Below are 21,731 nucleotides of genomic sequence, written 5' to 3' on the forward strand. Positions count from 1 at the left end.
GCTTTCTAGTCTGTCACTGTCTTTGAGATTATTTTCCGTCAACAACTTTGTGATAATAAGCAAAAAAGTCATCACAATGATAGCTCAACTTTTCAGCAGCATGAACTCTCCTGCTACCCAGTGAGGTCTAAGACTCACACAAGGACAGTCTAAGCAAACTCATTAAATAAAGCTACCCAGGAGGTAATTCCAAGGCACTAAGTATATCATGCTAGGATAAATTATATGCAAATTGCACCTTGGTAGAGTGTTCTAAGTTTAAAATATTAAACAAACCTTATCAAGTATCATTTGTGTTCACCACTCTTTGTTAGTTCAGTAGCACTCAAGGCCAATGCTTAGAATTGTTCTCCTGCCTTTCATCCTAAATCCAAACTGAGCAACTTACTAAAACAAAATACATTTTTCATCTCTAGAGGAACAGAGCTTTTCCTTAGTTGGATCCCCAATCTGTCCACTTTGGATTCTGATAAAGATTATTTTTCAAATAGATATGAGTTTCAATAAAATTCTACCCCAAGAAATCCTGTTTTATTTCTTGATCTGCTCCCATCTGTGATTTTTACCTGCTCCTTTTCTTCCCTACACTTCTAAGCACACAAATCATAGTTAAAGGACCAGTCTTCCTTGAACAGCTGGTCACTAGATGCCTTTAGCTATTTTCTTCTCTCAGAGATGCTGCTATGGACTGTACTATGTCCCCCTAAAATTCATATGTTGGAGCTTTAACCCCCAATGTGATAGTATTTGGAGTTGAGACTTCTGGGAGATAATTTGATTTAGATGAGTTATGAGGGTGGGGTCCTCATGATAGAATTAGTGCCTTTATAAGAAGAGACATCAGAGAACTTGCTGCCTCTCTCTTTTTTTGCTATGTGAGGACACAGTAAGAAGCAGGTATGCAAGCCTGTCTGCAAATCAGAACCAGAATCCTCACCAGAATTTGACCACACTGGCACTCTGATCTTGGACTTCCAGCCCCCACACCTGTGAGAAACTAAGTTTCTGTTCTATAAACCACCTAATCTGTGGAATTTTGTTATGATAGCCCACACTGACTAATACAGATGCATAATAGGAGTCATATCATCCACCAATGTACAATTTTTAATAATTAAGATCTGGTTTTATATATTTTATTTGATAAGCTATTGTCCCTATTTGAGGTCAAACTGTTAGCTCACAGTAATTTTGGTAAGGAGAAAAGTTTTGCTACAAACAGGAATGACTGGAGAGACCAGAGCAAAGAGGTCACATAAGTATCAGTGCAGCAATGCAAACAGAATAGGTATAGGAAAAAGTCAAAATCTAAAACCAAAGATGCAAGAAGAAAGATCAAGTAAGTGATTATTAATAATAATCAAGTGATTATTGATTATTAGTACTAAAAGTGAAGTTTATAGACTTCTGCTTCTTTTAATAGTCAACTGACCTATCATCTAGCATTCTGAGTAAAGGTTTACTGTTAACACCATAAATCTAGGCAAGCCACCAAGAAAGACTCAATTATGACCTCTTAAGGACATGAATTTTTCATCTGAAGATTAATGGAATAAATGGAGGAATTAATGACTTGAGTTTCACAGACTTCTGTGAGATCCATACATGGAATTCAAAGAGCTATTTATGTTTTGAAATTTTAATAAAAACTATATATGTTTTTAGTAGAAACTATATATGTTTAGTAAAAACTATATAAAGATATATGCACTTTTCTATTGCACACACACACGTGTGTGTGTGTGTGTGTGTGTGTATTATTATTCCTAGGAGAGAATCTGAACTTTCCTCAAAAAAAAAAAAAAAAAAAAAGCTATACACCTGAAACTAACAAAACACTGTATGTTAAATATACTGGAATTAAAATTAAAAACTTAATTTTAAAAAAAGGGGAGGTTCTTTACACCAAAATATCTTAAAACGAAGAAAACTAGAAAGTGGTATTACTATAGATACTTGATTTAAGGGAGAAATTGCTAAAGCACCCCCCTTGATGATACACAGAACAAGACTCCAATCCCAAATGAGAGGGAAACAAAAGGGGCAAAATAAGGACATGGGGCTCCTTAAACCTCTGAATTGAAAGTCTAAACAATATTCTCAGAAGCAGAGACAAAAAGGAAGACCAGTTCCTGTAACTACGCCAATGTGATTTAAAGGGAAGATGAATTATAGCTAAGGAGTAGCATAACCCAGGGTTTACCCCAGGGAACCAAGTTCTAGCCTGAGGAGAGTCTTAAGAGCTCAACATCCACAAAGCTGCTGCAGACTTTATGTCTGTAACGATATAAAAACTCAATTCCCCTCCAGATTCTTAGAAGCAACTATTATCCTTGATAAACTTCCTGCTTATAAGGTCAGTGGGAATGAGTGAGCCTGCAGGTAGAGGCTGTAAGGACTTGGGTGAGTTGGGGGTAAGGCAAGCTTAAGAAATGAGGTAGAGCTAACACAACAGAAGTGATACCTTCAAGGCTTTGAAACTCAGGTCCTTGTGCTTTTGTTCTCCTCTCATTTTCTAAGGAAATAACATCCTACATGCTGTATTTCAAGCTCGTCCATTTCGCTAGACCTTTACGATTTAGATCTAACAGTAAATTCTTTTTTTTTTTTCCCTATAACAACCAACATTTATTGAATACTTATTAGGTGCCAGATCCTGTGCCAAGATACTTAAAGAGAGAAAGGAGGAGAAAAAAGATGGATTGTCCACTGTCAACATTTCAACAGAACATATCTATGTCTAATAAGTGTGCCCCAAGTTCCTCACCTTACTAGTCTGTTCAATTACTCCTTTTTCAATAGAGAAAAACAAGTGAGGGGGTAGAGATTGTCAGGAAATATTTATTCTGGTGCTGGAGAAAGGTAGTGTTTCTTTGTGGTCAAGGACAACCCAGGCACCCTAAGTGTATTTCTTTAATTCTCAATCTTGATCTCTTGTGTTTCTAACTTCAACATCTGTATTTCATTTTTTATCCATTCATTCATTCACTCATTCATTCAGTCAGTCAATAAACACTTATTGAGCATTTATTATAGCACAAGTTATATTATAGGTTCTAGAGTTACAGCAATAACAGAAAGAAATTTCTGTCCTCACAGCTAATCGATGGAGATTTTGTGATTTGGTAACCTGCCTCAGATATGCTGGAGATTTAATATATCATTCAGATCTTTCCAATTTTCTAACATAGTAGGGTTTCCTGACTCCCTCCAGAGTTGATAGTTCTTTTTTGACTCTTGACTATCCTAACATGGACAAACCCTCCCATGGCCATTGGTAACAAAGACATGACTACTTTAATAGTAGCAGTAAATTCTTGATAGATAAACCTCAGTACAGATAAAACTCAGTACAGTACAATTCTAAAAGTAGTTTAATTAGTAGTATTTCAGACAGTCTTTTCCACCTATTGGTAGGAAAGAACAGATTTTAATTATAACTAAACCACCACTCAATTCCGGACAAAAGGATTATCTTTAATTCCAAAGGGACAAAAGAAGGAAAAAAATATTCAGAATGGAGCTTTTATGATTGAATTCTCACAATTTTCTGCTATTAACAATTTCACTTTATAGATGGTCTTCATTACCCTAAGTATAAGGGGTAGCAGCAAAGAACACAAAGCTTTATTTTGAGTGTAGCCCAAAGCCCATTAGTTTAAAAGTGTCAATGTTTTATGGTTTTAAGAAACTGTATAAATTGCATTTGTTTGTGTAAGTTCATTTTCAAATGTGTGAACACAAATGTCTATTGTCTATGAGGAAAGTTCATGCTGAGCTACAAGTGAATCGCACAATTGAGCTCTAAGCGAAGCAGCAGCCTCTGCCAAGCTAGCCATTTTGGTAAGTGGTCCTGAATTTGATACAGGGGCAAATAATTTTTTATTGTTTTCCCAGGGGGAGAAAGCTCTTTTCACAGAGTGCAGACAATTAATGGATTTTTTTTTAAATTCTTGCTGACTTTGCTTTTTCTCCTTTTTTACACAAAAGAAACTGAGCCTGTAATTTTTAACTTCCTTTTGTTAAAACTGTGTAAAAGACCTACTAACCTGTGTCCTTAAAGCCCTGACTTATTTTTTATTCCAGATACCATTAAGATCTTTCTCTACTGCTGCTCAGAGATTTCTCCTTTATTCTAAAGCAGCATAGTAATTCATTGTTTGTATTCCCAGAGAACTCCACAGGGAGACCAGCTCCCACAATTTCAGTTTATTCCTTGGAATTAATGTGGTTAACTTCTTCTGTCTCCTTAGTCACTTAGTGTCTTTCAAAACTATGTTAGATATGATATAGCCTCAAAGAAGTTACTCAAATTGGTAAATAAATCGTTTGAGTACATCCCCCATTAAAAATTAATAGCTAGCACTAGGGATACTTATGATAGAACCATTCTGTAGCCTGAGTGTGAATCTGCACATATAATAAAAGTGCATAAAACTAAATACACATACATACAAATGAATCCACTTAAGACTGAGGAATCTAAATAAGGCTGGTGGATTAGATCAATGTCGATTTCCTGGTTATGGTATTATATTTTAGTTAAACAAGATGTTACCAGTGGGGGAAACTGGGTGAAGGATATATGGATCTCTCTATGTTATTTTTCATAACTGCATGTGAATCTCAAAATAAAAAGTTATAAAAAGTGATTAACAAATTGTGCATTTGGGATATTTTTAATTTCATCTCTTTAAGGAAAAGTTATTTCCAAAATATTTAAAAGACAATGACAAAATGTGCAATACAACCAGTAACAATCACCTTTGCTCTGTCCCTCCCTGATGCATGATTATGAATCACCACCACCAGTAGGAGGGGGCCAAAGCGCCTCAGCAGAGCAAGTACATGTCATTTCAATTTTCTGATTTAAAAAGGTACCTGTATTTGATTATGTGCCTGAGTTTGGCTGCAGCAGGATCTCCAGTTGGCTTCTGAGTTCTTCCAAGGTAGACTCAAGAGTCATTCTAAATTCAGCTTTGTATTCAGACATGCCATATCACAGCCATGATGGAAGGAGATCCCTAAATTCAGCTTTGTTTTCAGACATGCCATATCACAGCCATGATGGAAGGAGATCCCATGTTAGTGTCACACACTCAGCTAGTAGACACAAACACAGAAAAACATGTTAGAAGTGGATATCTTCCTGAGATATTAAAAGAGAGATTTCCTTTAAGGTTTTCTCTTGCATTTTTCCAAGACTAACTCCTATGGCCTGTATCATATGAACAGGAGAAATGAGTGAGTTGACCTAGAAAAATGAATTTGTCATCTAAATTTTCTAACACTCCTGTTAGATTACATTAATACTGTGAAATGAAATTGTTTTAAAAATTTTTATATCCTACTTTCTTCTGTCCTGTCTCTATAGTATGTAAAGCTCTGCGAATTAACAGACACAATCTCACTTCATCTTCAAATCTGAAACATAAGAAAGCTTAGTTTCCTTAAAAGTTATCTCCCCTCCCACAAATCTCAACACCTTTCAAAAGCAGGGTTGTGAATGTTTGACTTCAAACTTCTGAACTGATGTTAATCAGACCTATTCAATCAGAACTGTCAGAATTGAAAAAAAAATTGCAGGTTATGTCTAAATCTTTTACAAAATCATGCATGCCAGAAAACATCACAGAGCTACAAATCCAAGCAAAATAATCAGCACTTGCAGCTGCAAGAGAGCTAGCAATTTCGTTAAAGGCCATTCATAGATAATGTGATCCAAACAGACACCTACAAAGAGTATCAATTCTGATATGGGAAGAAGAAAAATCAAGATGCAATACAGCTATTCATTTTCTTCAATAGGGTCTATTTTCAAACATCATTTTCCTCCAATTGTTCGAAGTAGTCCTTATGATTCCAGAAATAATGATTAATAATAAGCTGAGTCCTCAGAACCAGGCTCAGCCTTCCCCAGCGATAACCTGCAAGTAATGACCCTCTTACCCACCCACCTTAAAGTTGTGTGTAAAGGTAAGAGCCATAACACTCCCTGAAACATTATAAATGTCTAGGATAAAAAGTAACAGTCTAATATATCTTCTACAGTATGAACTAAAGAGAGGGAAAGTGACAAATTACTGGAAAATCTAAAATACAGGCTCCTTGAAAATAAATTATGATTACTTTTATTCATATAAAATTTACATTTACATTTTAGTTTACACTTGTATGTACATGTACACATACATTATAAGAAAGTATATAATACAGGCAATATGAAAAATCCTTAGCCAATTCCTAGCAACCTTTTTGTCACAATTCTAAATTGCCTCGGCATAGTATTGAATGCCTGATTTAACACTGCAGAACATGCACAAACCAAAAGCATAACCTGTTTAATAACTGCATAGAGGTAATTTTACATTACCATAACTTCTTATTCTGTTTGTTTCCCTTAGGGCAATAGAAAGCGTGCACTGGATAAACTAGGGCATTATTTGAAAGGAAAAAATGAAAACATGTTTTTCCGTTACATAGCTTTAATATTTTTTTCTGTGATCTTGTTTACACTAGTAGTTTGGGAAACTGTTTCTTTAACAGGACTTCCTCCTCCAGAGGATGACTATTTCCACTACTGCTCCCTCAAAATTTCAAATCATCATACAATATCAACAATTAGTTCTAATTATAGCCTAAAACAAGACAATAATGCTGATTTTCCCTTCATTTTCATCACCTGAGGCATTAAAAGAGCGCACTTGGTTTCCTATTCCCATTTCCTGAAGATGTTCAGTGGCTATGCATTCTAATACCAAGGCCCGAATTAGAGAAAACTGGCTCATCTCCAGGCTCTTCTAGAAAGATGCACAAGAAGGTGTGGTCAACATCTGCCCACAAGATGGCTTGTTTGGAAAGGGTTAAAGGCAGGCTATCAGTCTCCTGCCACTGCTCCCAGCATTTGCATCAGTCATAGGAAGTGATGTCACACACCTGCAATGCACATGCAAACTGTAAACACTTCAACAACATTGAATTTGAGTCTCCCATCCAAAATCATGCCCAGCTGCCTCATGCTGAGTTCCTTGGCTGCCAAATTTGCCAGACAGTACAGCGTTGAGAAAACGGATAGTCTTATGCTAACAACAGTTAAGTAGGTTCAAGTTTATATTACCAAGCTGTGTATACTTTTGTTTTACACTGATTACTTCTTGGTGTTTCCATAATCACAGAGGCGGAATTGGAAGAAATATTAAAGATTGTACAACACAACAGCCTCATTTTAAAAATAGTTAAATCACATCTCTACTATAGCTTTTACTAATTGTCCCCAAATCTTTCCCATCAGACTCAAGGACAGGGACCAAGATTTAAAATACTTTTCCACCCCTAAAGCTTAATACCTAGCAAATATTGCTGAAGCTTAATACTTAGCAAATGGAGAGATGGATGGATGGCTAAATGGGTAGCTTCTTTAAAAATTATTTTGCAAAGATATCCTAGATGACTTGAAACAGGATACTTGGGCAATTCACTCAATTTTTGTAAAACTGAGTTAACTTATCCAGAAAAAATGGGAATAAAATTAGTATCTTCCTCAAAGAATTGTTGCACAGATTCCCTGAGACAATGCTCTTAAGGTCCATACAAAGCCAGGCACATAATAAGTATTTCATAAATAATAGTTTGTTGCTATTTTGATAGTGATAGTAGTATATCACTCTCTAGTTATCATTGTTATTATCACTCACCAACATCTTGGTTCATCCCATATAGTTATCAAGGTATCAAAAGTTTTACCTCTTCTCTTGTGTTTTCCTCTTTCCCCAGATCCACATCAGTCCAGGGTAACATCAACATCCATGTGAACACTTCATCATGCCCTGTCTTCACACTTCACTGATCCTTTTATCTTCAATGACTTGTACTTTTTACTTTCAGCTTTATATGTCCCATGACCATACACAAACATTTTCTCTGGAACCAGTCTATTTGGATACAATGCTAGCTCCATTAGGAGTTATAGCTACGTAATGAGCTATTCACTTTTTTAGGCTCTCTAAAGACTTCAGTTACCTCATTTTCTAAATGTGATGATAAATGTACTTATTTCACAATAAGCAATATATATATATATATATATATATATATATATATATAGCAATCCTCAAATTTTCTTACCCAAAGTATACCATCTCTGAAATATTAAACCCAAAAACTAACATATAATGTCTGGATACTGAAGTTATTCCAATTCCTTTACTATCATAAATAATCCATAGCAGAAATCATAGGCTGGAAATGAATTAGAAATAAAAAGGAAAAAAAAGGTAGGAAAATAGAGAAGTGCTTAAAGATAATAAATGTTTCAAAATATGATCACTGGGCACCCAAAAAATAACTATGATGGTAATAGTATACATTTATTGATAATATATGTAATATACTTAGAGTAATTTCTGGCTCAAAATGTACCAAAATAGGTATATTATGAATTATGAGTACTTACTCTGTATAGACACGATATGTATAGACACAATATAAGTGCTTTCCATGATGTATTCTGCACATACAGATGTGAAATTCAATAACTGACCCAAGTTACAAGTCTAGTAATGTTACAGAGCTGGTATTCAAACCCACAGACTCAAGGCCATATTGAGATGGAGCTCAGCCACAGTGGAGCTGAGATATCATCAGTTAGTCTGATACCAGAGCCTGTGCTCTTAATTACTCTATCTCTCCCTACATTACTAATACCCGACAATATAGTGACAGTAGCTTATCTTAAAAAATATATATACATGCATGTATATATATATATGCATGTATATATACATATATATACATATATATGCATGTATATATACATATATATACATATATATGCATGTATATATATTTTTTAAGATAAGCTACTGTCACTATATTGTGACAGTATATGTATATATATATATTTTTTTAAGATAAGCTACTCTCGGGGTGCCTAGGTGGCTTAGTGGGTTAAAGCCTCTGCCTTCGGCTCAGGTCGTGATCTCAGGGTCCTGGGATCGAGCCCCACATCGTGCTCTCTGCTCAGCAGGGAGCCTGCTTCCCCCTCTCTCTCTGCCTGCCTCTGCCTACTTGTGATCTCTCTCTCTATGTCAAATAAATAAATAAAATCTTTAAAAAAAAAAGATAAGCTACTGTCACTATATATATATATATGTATATATATACACATATATATATGTATATATACACCCACATATATTTGTTCAATCAAATTTTCATATTGAACTATTTCACCCAACCAATTTGCCTTTTGGCTAAAATTTACGCCATTTTCAGCCCCAAGAGCCCTGTCCTTCAGGGCCAGTGTTAATCCTTCATATTTAGGATCCTGCCAGGTTTTCCTTGGCTTGCACAGATGGAGACCTGGCCCTCAGTCTCAGTAGGTTTTTCCTGCCCTCCAAGATTCTTCACTTCTCTAATGGATGAAGACTATACCCACACATAACTGAGTGAACACAAGCACTTTTCTGGGTCCCGTTGTGCCTCAACTGAGTCAACTTATTTTCAATACAGAGATTAGTCTGGGGACCACTATGGAAGAACAAGTTTTTTTGCCCCCGTGAGGGTAGAAACCTGTGCTATACAGAGTCCAACTTGTAGATGATCAACTTCAAAGGCATTCCTTCTAGAGTTTCTAGACAGCTGTGGACCCCAGGTACATCTTTTCTATAGCCATCTGGCACTCATTTTTTAGGTTCACCTCCTGAGTTCTCACCAGGCCCACAAAGTAAAGGAAGTAATAATTCTTCTCTGACCACCACACTTCTTAAAGTGGAGTCATCCGATAGTTCTATACCTGCTCTCAGAACAAAGTTACAGTTTCCTGCCCAGTGTTAAAAGTCTACTAGTTGAGGTGTATGTTAGGCTCTGGAGTGAGAGGTCAGGCAGAAATTCAGTAGCGCTATTTGTAGTCTTCTGGTTTCCTGGAGCAGGAATTTCAGACTTGGGGTGAAAGTGAAAAATAACACTCTTAGGCTATAATTCAGCAATAACCACCCATGATAGTCTTATTGAACATATCAGCATTCTTTATCAGCTTTTTCTTCTATTTCAGCACAGTGCCATGATACAGGGAAGATGACTATTTAAGCAAAACATTTCTTTTTGTTTAAACTGCCTTCTTGATGTTTTGCCTGATAATTATAATTATTGATCATAAAGAAAAAAGATACCTCTTTCTATAACAGAATACTACCATCTGCAGATAGAAGAATAGAAAAAGATTCAGTTTTGAATTTCGAAGTGTGCTGCTGAAAATGGCATCAAAGAGCTTTAAAAGATATTTAAAATATTTGCATGAATTACTGAATTAAAATTGTCTTTAGATATGTAAGAATGTGCCCTAACTTCTTCACAAATAAAAAGGATTATCCGCACATAAGCTTAATTAGCAATAAAATGTCATCAGAAATTAAATGCTTTATCAGTGACACCCACATCTCATACTTCCTCACCTCACTTCATTCTTGTTTTAAATCTCCCACCCCTTGTATACATGTTTCTCTGTGTTTGCGGCAGTTTGTGGTGCTTACCTGAAGTAGGACTCCAATGACAATGACGAAAGCAATAAAAGAAGTAAAGAAAACAGAAAATAGTTAGAAGTATATATTTTTAAGGTAGCATAGACCCAATAAGTCTAGATAGTCATTCTTTCCCACAATAATGTATTGAATTGTTGTCATAGTGTATTTTTTCTTTATTACAAATGAATTTTTGTCATTAGTTAACTCAGTATTTTAGAGCGATTCTCTTAACCCTTTTTATTTTTGGTTCTCTCAGCTGCAAAATAAGACAACTGCTCTACCTGATCTCAAAAATTGCCCATCCCTCTGAGAGACCTTCAATAAATTTATCTTGATTTCATCTTAGTTCAACTTGATTCAAATCTTTTTGCATTATTAAAAATCAAGTGGTAAATAAAACTGATAAAAATTTCATCACACTGCACAAAATAAGAGACCTACAGGATATTAAAACATCAAATACTTTTTTCAGAAAAATTTTTGCTTCATGGAGAATGATTGCTAATGGTTAAAACAATAACAACAACAATAACAACAACAACAAAACTAGAATCTGCCAGCTCCCATTCTTTCAGTGTTTGAGGAGATACCAAGTTATCGCTTTCAAACTTAACACTCAGCTCCACCCACCAATATTATAGGCCTGCCCAGAGGCCTTTGAAATACACACACACACACACACACACACTACACAGTACTGCCCTGTCCCTAAACAAATAGAAATTTTATTCTACTTTTACTTCATCCTGCTTAATAGAGCATGGGGCCAAAAATCAGGCATCAACATCGACTCCTGACAATGCTTGTTATATGCCAGTCCAAGTCACATATTCAGATAAAGAACATTTCACAAATTCCCTGAGCTAAATGTTCTCATTTTGGCTCTTCTACCATAGTCACTCTTCCTAATTCTTCTCGGTCCACAGATCTGCTAGAGTGCAATACAAAACCACAGAAATGTCGAAAACAAGTGTTGGAAATAAGGACTGTAAAGTCCCAACTGCACGTATGAAAGAAAAAACATGTGTATAAAATTGTTTCCAAGGCTTAAAATATATTTATCCTGAATTTATAATATTTGAATTCCAGAAGAATTAAAGACTGAGTTAAAATAATGCAACAACTAGAGAGCAAAAATGCATCATATTTGGCTCAGTCTGTCATCTGTAGTGAATCAGATTTTTTTTTTTTTTAGTTTAACCCAATTTAAGCACAAAAATGAAATAGCTCAGAAAAGCAGAAGAAAGTCTCCTGCTTAATCTCCTGAACAGTCTCCTGACTCCTTAACTATTATTAGGACACACAGCCTCCTCTAACTCTACACAACTGTCCTAAAAATTTTCAAAAAATTAATATTCCTACTCAACTTTTACATATGAAAAGTTGTTTAAGATTCACAATTTCTAAAACAGTACCTTATAAACTGTGAACATTAATAAGAATTCACATTTATATTAATATACCAACAATAGCCAGGTCATGTGATACTCTATATTTTCATTATATTCTAGAGGTGTAAGAACTAACCTTCACCTATTTAACATTTCATGATCTAAGTACTTTTTTACTTTCTCCCCTTCATATCCTCTTTAATTTCACTCAATCTTCATAGCAAAAGAGCTAAGTAAGTATTGTTATTTTCAATTTATAACCGGGAAAAAAAGCAACTGAGGATAAGGGAGTTTAAGTGACTTAATCAAAGTCTCATTACTGCTATGTGACAGAATTAATAACCAAATATAAGTCAATATGACTACAATAAACAGTAGATAACACTGACAAAACATTGTCACCTAAGAATCCCTACCAAATAAAAAAGTAAAGCTGACCCAACTTTCCCAGAACACATCCAATTTGACAGCAGAATGCCCAGTGTCAAGGTTTCTCTCATAGGATATGTTATTAAATGTCCCCTATGACATTTCAGACTAATAACAATCTAAGCAAAGAATATAAACCATCAACAACAACCTTGCCTTCCAAAGGAATTTGTGGTGTACAGCAGATCTTAAAATTTTCATCCATAAGTATAATATTGGACATCTCTCAAAACTTTAGTTTCACTATTTAATTTTTTCCCCAAAATCTTAAGTTTCACTCAATCTAAAGTTTGGAGATAAGATGACACACTATTCAGGATCCCCAGGTGTCTCAGTCAGTTAAGCATCTTTCTCCAGCTCAGGTCATGGTCCCAGGGTGCTGGGATCCAGTCCCACAACTGGCTCCTTTACTCAACGGGGAACCTGCTTCTCCCTCTGCCTGCCAATTCCCCTGCTTGTGCTCTCTCTCTCTCTAACAAATTTTTTTAAAAAATACACTTTTCGGGGTGCCTGGGTGGCTCAGTGGGTTAAGCCTCTGCCTTCAGCTCAGGTCACGATCCCAGGGTCCTGGGATCGAGCCTCGCATTGGGCTCTCTGCTCAGTGGGGAGCCTGCTTCCCCCTCTCTCTCTGCCTGTCTCTCTGCCTACTTGTGATCTCTGTCAAATAAATAAATAAAATATTTAAAAAAATAAAAAAATACACTTTTCTTAACATCTTACCCTTTGTTCTTTCCTGTTTTTTTCTATCTTTATAATGTCTATTTTACATTGTTTTATAAACACTAACCACTTGATATTAAGATTTTATAAAACAGAAAATATTGCTCTTTGAGTTTAAAGATTTCATTATACGGTAAAGGCAGGGAAGCAAAACAAATAAACAAACAAACCTGTAATAATAAGTATATTTACGTGGGCCTCTGTAAGCAGCAGTATTAACTACTTATTTTTTTTTTTTTATTTATTTTCAGCGTAACAGTATTCATTGTTTTTTCACCACACCCAGTGCTCCATGCAATCTGTGCCCTCCCTAATACCCACCACCTGGTTCCCCCACCCTCCCACCCCGCCCCTTCAAAACCCTCAGGTTGTTTTTCAGAGTCCATAGTCTCTCATGGTTCACCTCCCCTTCCAATTTCCCTCAACTCCCTTCTCCTCTCCATCTACCCTTGTCCTCTATATTATTTGTCATGCTCCACCAATAAGTGAAACCATATGATACTTGACTTTCTCTGCTTGACTTATTTCACTCAACATAATCTCTTCCAGTCCTGTCCATGTTGCTACAAAAGTTGGGTATTCGTCCTTTCTGATGGAGGCATAATACTCCATAGTGTATATGGACCACATCTTCCTTATCCATTCATCCGTTGAAGGGCATCTTGGTTCTTTCCACAGTTTGGCGACCGTGGCCATTGCTGCTATAAACATTGGGGTACAGATGGCCCTTCTTTTCACTACATCTGTATCTTTGGGGTAAATACCCAGCAGTGCAATTGCAGGGTCATAGGGAAGCTCTATTTTTAATTTCCTGAGGAATCTCCACACTGTTCTCCAAAGTGGCTGCACCAGTTTGCATTCCCACCAACAGTGTAAGAGGGTTCCCCTTTCTCCACATCCTCTCCAACACACGTTGTTTCCTGTCTTGCTAATTTTGGCCATTCTAACTGGTGTAAGGTGGTATCTCAATGTGGTTTTGATTTGAATCTCCCTGATGGCTAGTGATGATGAACATTTTTTCATGTGTCTGGTAGCCATTTGTATGTCTTCATTGGAGAAGTGTCTGTTCATATCTTCTGCACAGCAATTCAGTAATGTAGCAGGATACAAAGTCAATGTCCAGAAATCAGTGGCTTTCTTATACACTAACAATGAAAATACAGAAAGGCAAATTAGAGAATCGATTCCATTTACTATAGCACCAAAAACCATAAGATACCTCGGAATAAACCTAACCAAAGAGGTTAAAGATCTGTACTCGAGGAACTACAGAACACTCCTAAAAGAAATTGAAGAAGACACAAAAAGATGGAAGACCATTCCATGCTCTTGGATGGGAAGAATAAACATCGTTAAAATGTCTATACTGCCCAGAGCAATCTATACTTTTAATGCCATTCCAATCAAAATTCCACCAGTATTCTTCAAAGAGCTGGAGCAAATAATCCTAAAATTTGTATGGAATCAGAAGAGACCCCGAATTGCTAAGCAAATGTTGAAAAACAAAAATAAAACTGGTGGCATCACGTTACCTGATTTCAAGCTTTACTACAAAGCTGTGATCACCAAGACAGCATGGTACTGGCATAAAAACAGACACATGGACCAGTGGAACAGAGTAGAGAGCCCAGATATGGACCCTCAACTCTATGGTCAAATAATCTTTGACAAAACAGGAAAAAATATCCAGTGGAAAAAAGACAGTCTCTTCAATAAATGGTGCTGGGAAAACTGGACAGCTATATGTAGAAGAATGAAACTTGACCATTCTCTTACACCGTACACAAAGATAAACTCGAAATGGATAAAAGACCTCAACGTGAGACAGGAATCCATCAGAATCCTCGAGGAGAACATAGGGAGTAACCTCTTTGATATCAGCCATAGCAACTTCTTTCAAGATATGTCTCCAAAGGCGAAGGAAATAAAGGCAAAGATGAACTTCTGGGACTTCATCAAGATAAAAAGCTTCTGCACAGCAAAAGAAACAGTCATCAAAACAAAGAGGCAACCCACGGAATGGGAGAAGATATTTGCAAATGACAGTACAGATAAAAGGTTGATATCCAGGATGTATTAACTACTTATTATTGCCTATTATATGCCAGGCACTGTGGCAAGTACTCTATGTTTCTGATCTCATTGTATGTCGGCTGCAAGCTTTCACGCTATTATCACAAATAAATTTAAAGAAAAAATAACAGTTTCAGAAGAGTTAATAATTTAATCATACTGATACAACTAGCTAGTGACAGGACAGGGTCTCTAACTCAAGTCTTCCTGACTTGTAGATTTTATTTATTTGGTCTGCCAAAGTCAGACAGGCTTCGGTTCAAATCCCAGTTCTCTTAAAGGAGAGCTCAAATTGGAAAGGCAATAAATTAACTCAAAAGGTTTGCTGTAGATGAGAATGAGTGTGGCCTGTTGAGAGACACCCTGAAAATTCCTACCTGCTGGAGCAGTCTTTTATTTGAAGGCACTTGTCCATTCTAAGGCACAAACAAGTTGAGAGAAGAGGGCACCAAACTGGATGAGTCCCAACTTAGGAAAACATATTTCTTTCATTACCCTTCAACAGAGGGTAAATTACCCTTCAACATAGCACTCACATGATTTTCATGCAATGCACTCCGTGGAAATTCCACTAGTAAAGAATTTCTAAAAGAACAGGCTACACATTTCATTCAGATTTTGGGCCTCTTCCTTTAATTCCCTCCAGGGTTTCTCCATCTAGCAGCTACAGCATCCTCCATAGAGTTACTGAATTGTCAAGAATCAATAACACTATCATTGTCAAGTAAAAATGACTGGTGCCTTGCCCTTAAACCCTGACTAATAAGAACTGCATGTGCAGAGGATCTATGTTTGTCCTAGCGGGTGACCACAGTGACCTTTCACGTCTGTGGATTTGGTAATACATCTTGGGTTGAGCCATACTGGAAAGTATGTTCAATGTCCCCAGCCAAGAACTGATTTATTTGATTCAGAATGTCAATACCATCTCCTCTTCATTGCATTTTTTTTACATTCTCTTCCTAGGGTGTTATTAATAAGTTACCTGCAATACTCATGCACCCATCTGTCTTTTTCCAATGATCTGACCCAGCTCTTTGACAGTATCTTTTCAAGAGAGGTCTGGGAGTAGAATAATAGGGCACTCATGTCAGATTCCATGTTCATTGTCAGGGACAGGTGGAAAAGTTTCCATAACACCTACACAGATGATGATTCAAGCCTGTTATTATTCCTTCACTTTTCAAAAAGTAAATATATTCCATTTTTGACTTTGAAATTACTGTGGGTTTTTTTGTTTTGTTTTTCATTTTATATATGAATGGTTGTTTCAGGCAAAGAGATAAATGCTTATTAGTATAAACCACTGCACTCCATATTTCTCATTCATCTTATAATAGTTGTTGCCTGTACTGAGGAAAGTGCCATTGGATCTATAGACCTCCCTGCTCACATGGCAACTTATGCCTAAGCTACCTTAAACAATTATTTAAAATAAGTTAGCTTTATATTTTAGGGATCCAAATGTTCCTCTCACCAAACAAATGAATCTCAGCTTTCTCGCTGCATCAGGATAATCCATAATGGAAGAAAATATTGGTGTCATTTGGGAATGAGAAATACAGAGTGCAATGGTTTATTTTGTCCCTCTTCTTTTTTCATAATGACACCACCTAAAATGGAAGAGGAAAATGGATAGAAAGAATTGTTATATAAGAATATTATGAGAATAACTGTTCAAGGAATATTCTACAGCATGACTTAGAAGAGGAGCCCCAAGCATTAATGCAAAGTTAAAATGGCAAACATGACTGGCTGATTACCTAAGTCTGTATTAGGTTTCTAGGTCCTGTCATACCCTATTAGTGGGTTTGATAATTACACTAAAATCAGGGCCCAAAAGCTGCCTGAACTATAGTAGTTCTATAGTAGGCACAACCTACTATAATTTTGTGACTTAAGGAAGAAATATATCCTAATCAAAACAAAACAAAACAGACAAGCAAACAAAAAACAGCTATTCCAACAGATTTCAAAAGGTATCTTGCCCATCTCAGAATTGCTCACCAGAACATGAAAAAAGGATTACCTATACAAAATTGTGAACAAGAATAGAATAAATAAGACATATGCTTGCCTCTCATGAAAAATCTCAGATTCCGAAACAGCACAGCTATTCTATTTACAAGTGTGCATAATCAAGACACTAATACCACAGCTATCCGAGAGCACTAGGCAAAAGCTATTCACTAGTATTTAGTCCTAACACTGTAATTCTCCCCATGTCCAGAAGAGTTCTTCCAAATCAAAGATTTTATCCTCGGTCTATGAATAGGTTTCAGGGCACAGCATAAAACTGTATGATCAATTGTGTGAGGATATGGATTTTATGTATTTTCCTGCAGAGAGAGTATGTAGATTTTATTAGATTTCCAAAGGGGCTTGTGAATTAAAAAAAAAAAAAAAGAAAGAAAGAAAGGTAAGAACAACTATTTTTGGTCCTGAGCACCTATTTTTGGTCCTGAACAAATGAAACTATATTATTTGTTCTATTTTTTTTCTGTTTTAAGGGTCCCCCTTTAATAAATCCAATGTTACATCAGATACATAAGACATTTGAATATTATCACTTACTCAGTCACTAATTACCGATGATTTTAACTTATAAATGATCCTCAATATAGAACATTTCATAATATCCCATCTCATACTTGGTCAGTGTTGGTTCTAACTATCCATATATCTTATAATGATTACATTTTACATCTCCATATTTTATTAGGGTGGGTCATTGCACACTCTAGAATTCTCATTCATTTAGCATCCTACATACTAACTACAAATTTTTTTTTTAATTAAGTTCTTCCCTGTTTTACTGTCTCTATCTTCGTTATAGACACAGGACAATCTCAAAAAACTCAAACAGCATCTCCTTGATATTTCTGGTGGAAAATGAGCATCAAGATGGAAAATCCAGTTTTAATACTACTAATAATAGTCTGTCTTTACAGAACAACTTTTTTCCAAATTGGTTCACATGTTCCCTCTTTTATTATTATTTTTTTTACCATTAACATAAAGCATAATGTTTAAGATCTCAGGTTTTGGAGTTAGTGATTTTGAATCCCAAATTCCCCACTTATAAGCTGTGTGAACTTAGAAATCTTTCTTAATCTCTGTGAGCCTTAGTTTTTTCATCTGAAAACTGAGTCTAACAATAGTTAGACTCACCTGGGGGCACCTGGGTGGCTCAGTGTGTTAAGCGTCTGCCTTTGGCTCAGGTCATGATCTCAGGGTCCTGGGATTGAGCCCCACATCGGGCTCCCTGCTCAGCAGGGAGCCTGCTTCTCCTTTTCCTCCCCATTTGTGCTCTCTCTCACTATCTCTGTCTGTCTCTCTCTAATAAATAAATAAAATCCTTAAAAGAAAAAATACATAGTACCTACATCGTGGGTTATTAGGAAGGTTAAATAGGAAAATGGGTATAAGCAAAGAGTCCTGTACATAGAAATGTTCAGTGTTAACTAAGAGATATTTTTTAAGTTTAACACATCATGTGTGTCATAACTAAAGAAATGTTTAATACGCAGTATAATAGGCCTCATCAAGAAAGGCAGGCCCAAGATACCAAAAAGAAAAAAGTCCAGTGTAACCATAAGTTCAAATGAGTGAACAATAGATAGCAATCCTGGCAGTGCAGTGGGTTAAACAGCCAACGACAGACCAAGCTCCAGGACAGGAAATGTGGGTGGCTCAGTCAGTTAAGTGCCTGCCTTCAGCTCAGATCATGATCTCAGGGTCCTGGGATCAAGTCTCACATCAGGCTCCCTGCTGGGGAGCCTGCTTCTCCCTCTGCCTACTGTTCCCCTTGCCCCCTCCCTCTTTCTCTCTCACACACACACACACACACACACACACACACACACACACACACACACATAAATAAATAAATAAAATCTTTAAAGGAAAATTTACCTATTTTCCTCCCAAGTTGCTGGCTGTGTCTGATTCTCCCTACAGTTTCTGTTGAAGATTCCCAACTATATGGTCATCTGAAACAGCAATTTGTTATACTGGAACAGCCCAGACAACCTCTCTGATTAATCCTATCCTTTAATTTTTCCAGATTCCTAAAGTTTCTTTTGCTATATTAAGCCTTGTGTTAATAATTGTTATCATATAAGCTTTCAACCTCCTTTGGTATTTCTCCAGCTATACATCCCTGCTTTCCAGCACTAGGTCTTCAGACTGCAACATTTACTGTTTCATCTTTCTCATCCCGTTCTTCCCACTGGTTGATTTTTTTTCTGTTCTTGAAACTTTTCCAGTGAATCATTCCCTTCCCAGTAGTCTTTAAAAATAGAACAGAATTGAAAATTACTAGTGTAGAGAGATTCCCTAAAAGTGCCATTCCTGTTGAGATGAGTTCTACGCAATTTGATGGTTCTCAAAATTACAATTAGCCAGTGATGACTAATGGACCCCAAATGGAGTGACTATACTCTTGGGAAGAGAAATATTAGAGAAGAAAGGTCCAAAGAGCTTACAGGGGAAATAGGGTGTTTAGGGGCATAAACTGGGCTAACAGCCATAAATTACACCACTGTCAGCAGAAGCTAAAAAAATGCGCAAAGGTAGAAACACTTACTCTGCTGGTTAGTCTCATATATAACCGAAGTAAATAAGTAAGAACTGGCACTGAGTCAATTTTCTTAATCTTCTCCTCCTAAAGAGTACACCAAATACTTTTACACCCTGACCTCTACTTTATGTTTTTAATATCATTATGTTCTTTTTCTGATATATTTAGAAACTTCTTGTTGACAATTGCTATAGGTGTATCTGAACCTTTTTTGTTGTTTATTTTAAACACTAATTCCTCTTCTCCCATTATTAGCATATGAAAATATCTGAACTAAATTCCACCTGCATCATGACCATTCTTTTCCTACTTTGTACTTCCTTTCAGCTAAATTTTTCCTTTTCAGACAGGGAACTTCAGTGCACTTACAGAATGACAGGATGATATCAGCTCTGCCATTTTAATTTTTCCTCTCCCTTCTCCATGAGCACAGAAAAGTTGTCACAATGATTTGTTGGGGTCCCTTTAAAAACTAAATAAATTTTTTATTAAAACTTAACTAAAATAGCACTACAAATGTGCAAAATCCTAAGTATAAATATGACTGAAATATCCAGCTCACTACCCACTGGGTCAAGAAACAAAATTCCCAGCACCCTGGAAGTCTCACCTCTTCCCAATTACTAGGCTTCCCTTCTTTTCAGGGAATTCTGTCCTGACTTCTAATATTATAAATTAGTAATGCCTGCTATTAAACTTTATGTGGATTCTTTTATATAGTCTTTTAAGAATTGTTTCTTTCATCCAAATTATGTTTTTGAGCTTTAGCCATGTTCATACCTACCACAGTAATTAATCACTTTTAATGTTATATGCTAATCCACTACATGAATACACTGACATTTATTTATCCACTCTGGACATTTGGGTTGTTTCCAAGGTTTGCTATCACGAATATTTATTACAGAAAATCTTAACTTGTCTTTTGATGTACATGTGTCCACAATTCCATTAAATATATACCTAGCAGGGAAATTGTTAGGTTATAGGAATACGTCTTAAATTTAATAGATACTTCCAAACAGTTTCCTCAAAAATTACTCTAATGGCAATGAAAGTTCTACTTGCTCTGCAACCTCACCAACACTAAGTATTGTCAGTTTTATGGATGTTTATTTCTTTGTTGTTTGCCATTCTGCTAGTTGTTGAGGTATCTCATTAAGGTTTGAATTTGCATTTCCCTGTTTACTAAGAGTTGAACATTCTTTTCATATGTTCTTTGATCAATTGGATATCTTCTTTGTAAAGTCCTTGTTCATTATCTTGACCTTTTTACACAATTGTCTGATTTTCTTTATGATTCATGAGTTCTTTATATATTCTTTGTCAGCTATATGTATAGCAAACATCAATCCCTTTGTCAATTACATGTATAATGATCTTTGTCAAACATATTTCAAATATCTTCTCCTACTCCACTCTTCCCTTTTCACTCCTTATTGATATCTTTTAATGAACAGACGTTCTTAATATAGCCCAATTTACCATTCTTTTACTTATGATTAGAGCTTTTGTTTCCTATTTAAGAAATTTTTGCCTATCTAAAATGATTTTAAAAAGTCTTAATGCTTCCTTCTTGTAACTTTATTATTTTACTTTTTTGATCAACCAGGTTGATAACCTGAAATTGATTTTTTATATAGTTTGATGTAAGAGTAAAGTTTGTTTTCTTTTCCATATGGATATCCAACTGACCTAACATCATTTAATGAAGAATTGTCCTTTCCCCACTCCTCTGCAATGACAGCTTTGTCATGAATCAAGTATGTTCTGTTTCTGGTCTCTCAATTCTATTCCATTGAATTATTAGTCTATCCTAGCACCAGTATCACAAAGTCGTGTGGTATTATCTTTTTTTTTTTTTTTGAGATTTTAGTTAATTAGTTAAAGTGAGAGAGAGCACATGCAGGGGGAGGGCCAGAGGGAGAGGAAGACTGTGCTGAGTCCAGAACCTGACCTGGAGCTCCATCTCATGACCTGAGATCATTACCTGAGTAGAAATCAAGAATTTCACCC

The sequence above is a fragment of the Martes martes genome (assembly GCF_963455335.1).
Source record: "Martes martes genome assembly, chromosome: 2".
NCBI lineage: Eukaryota > Metazoa > Chordata > Mammalia > Carnivora > Mustelidae > Martes > Martes martes.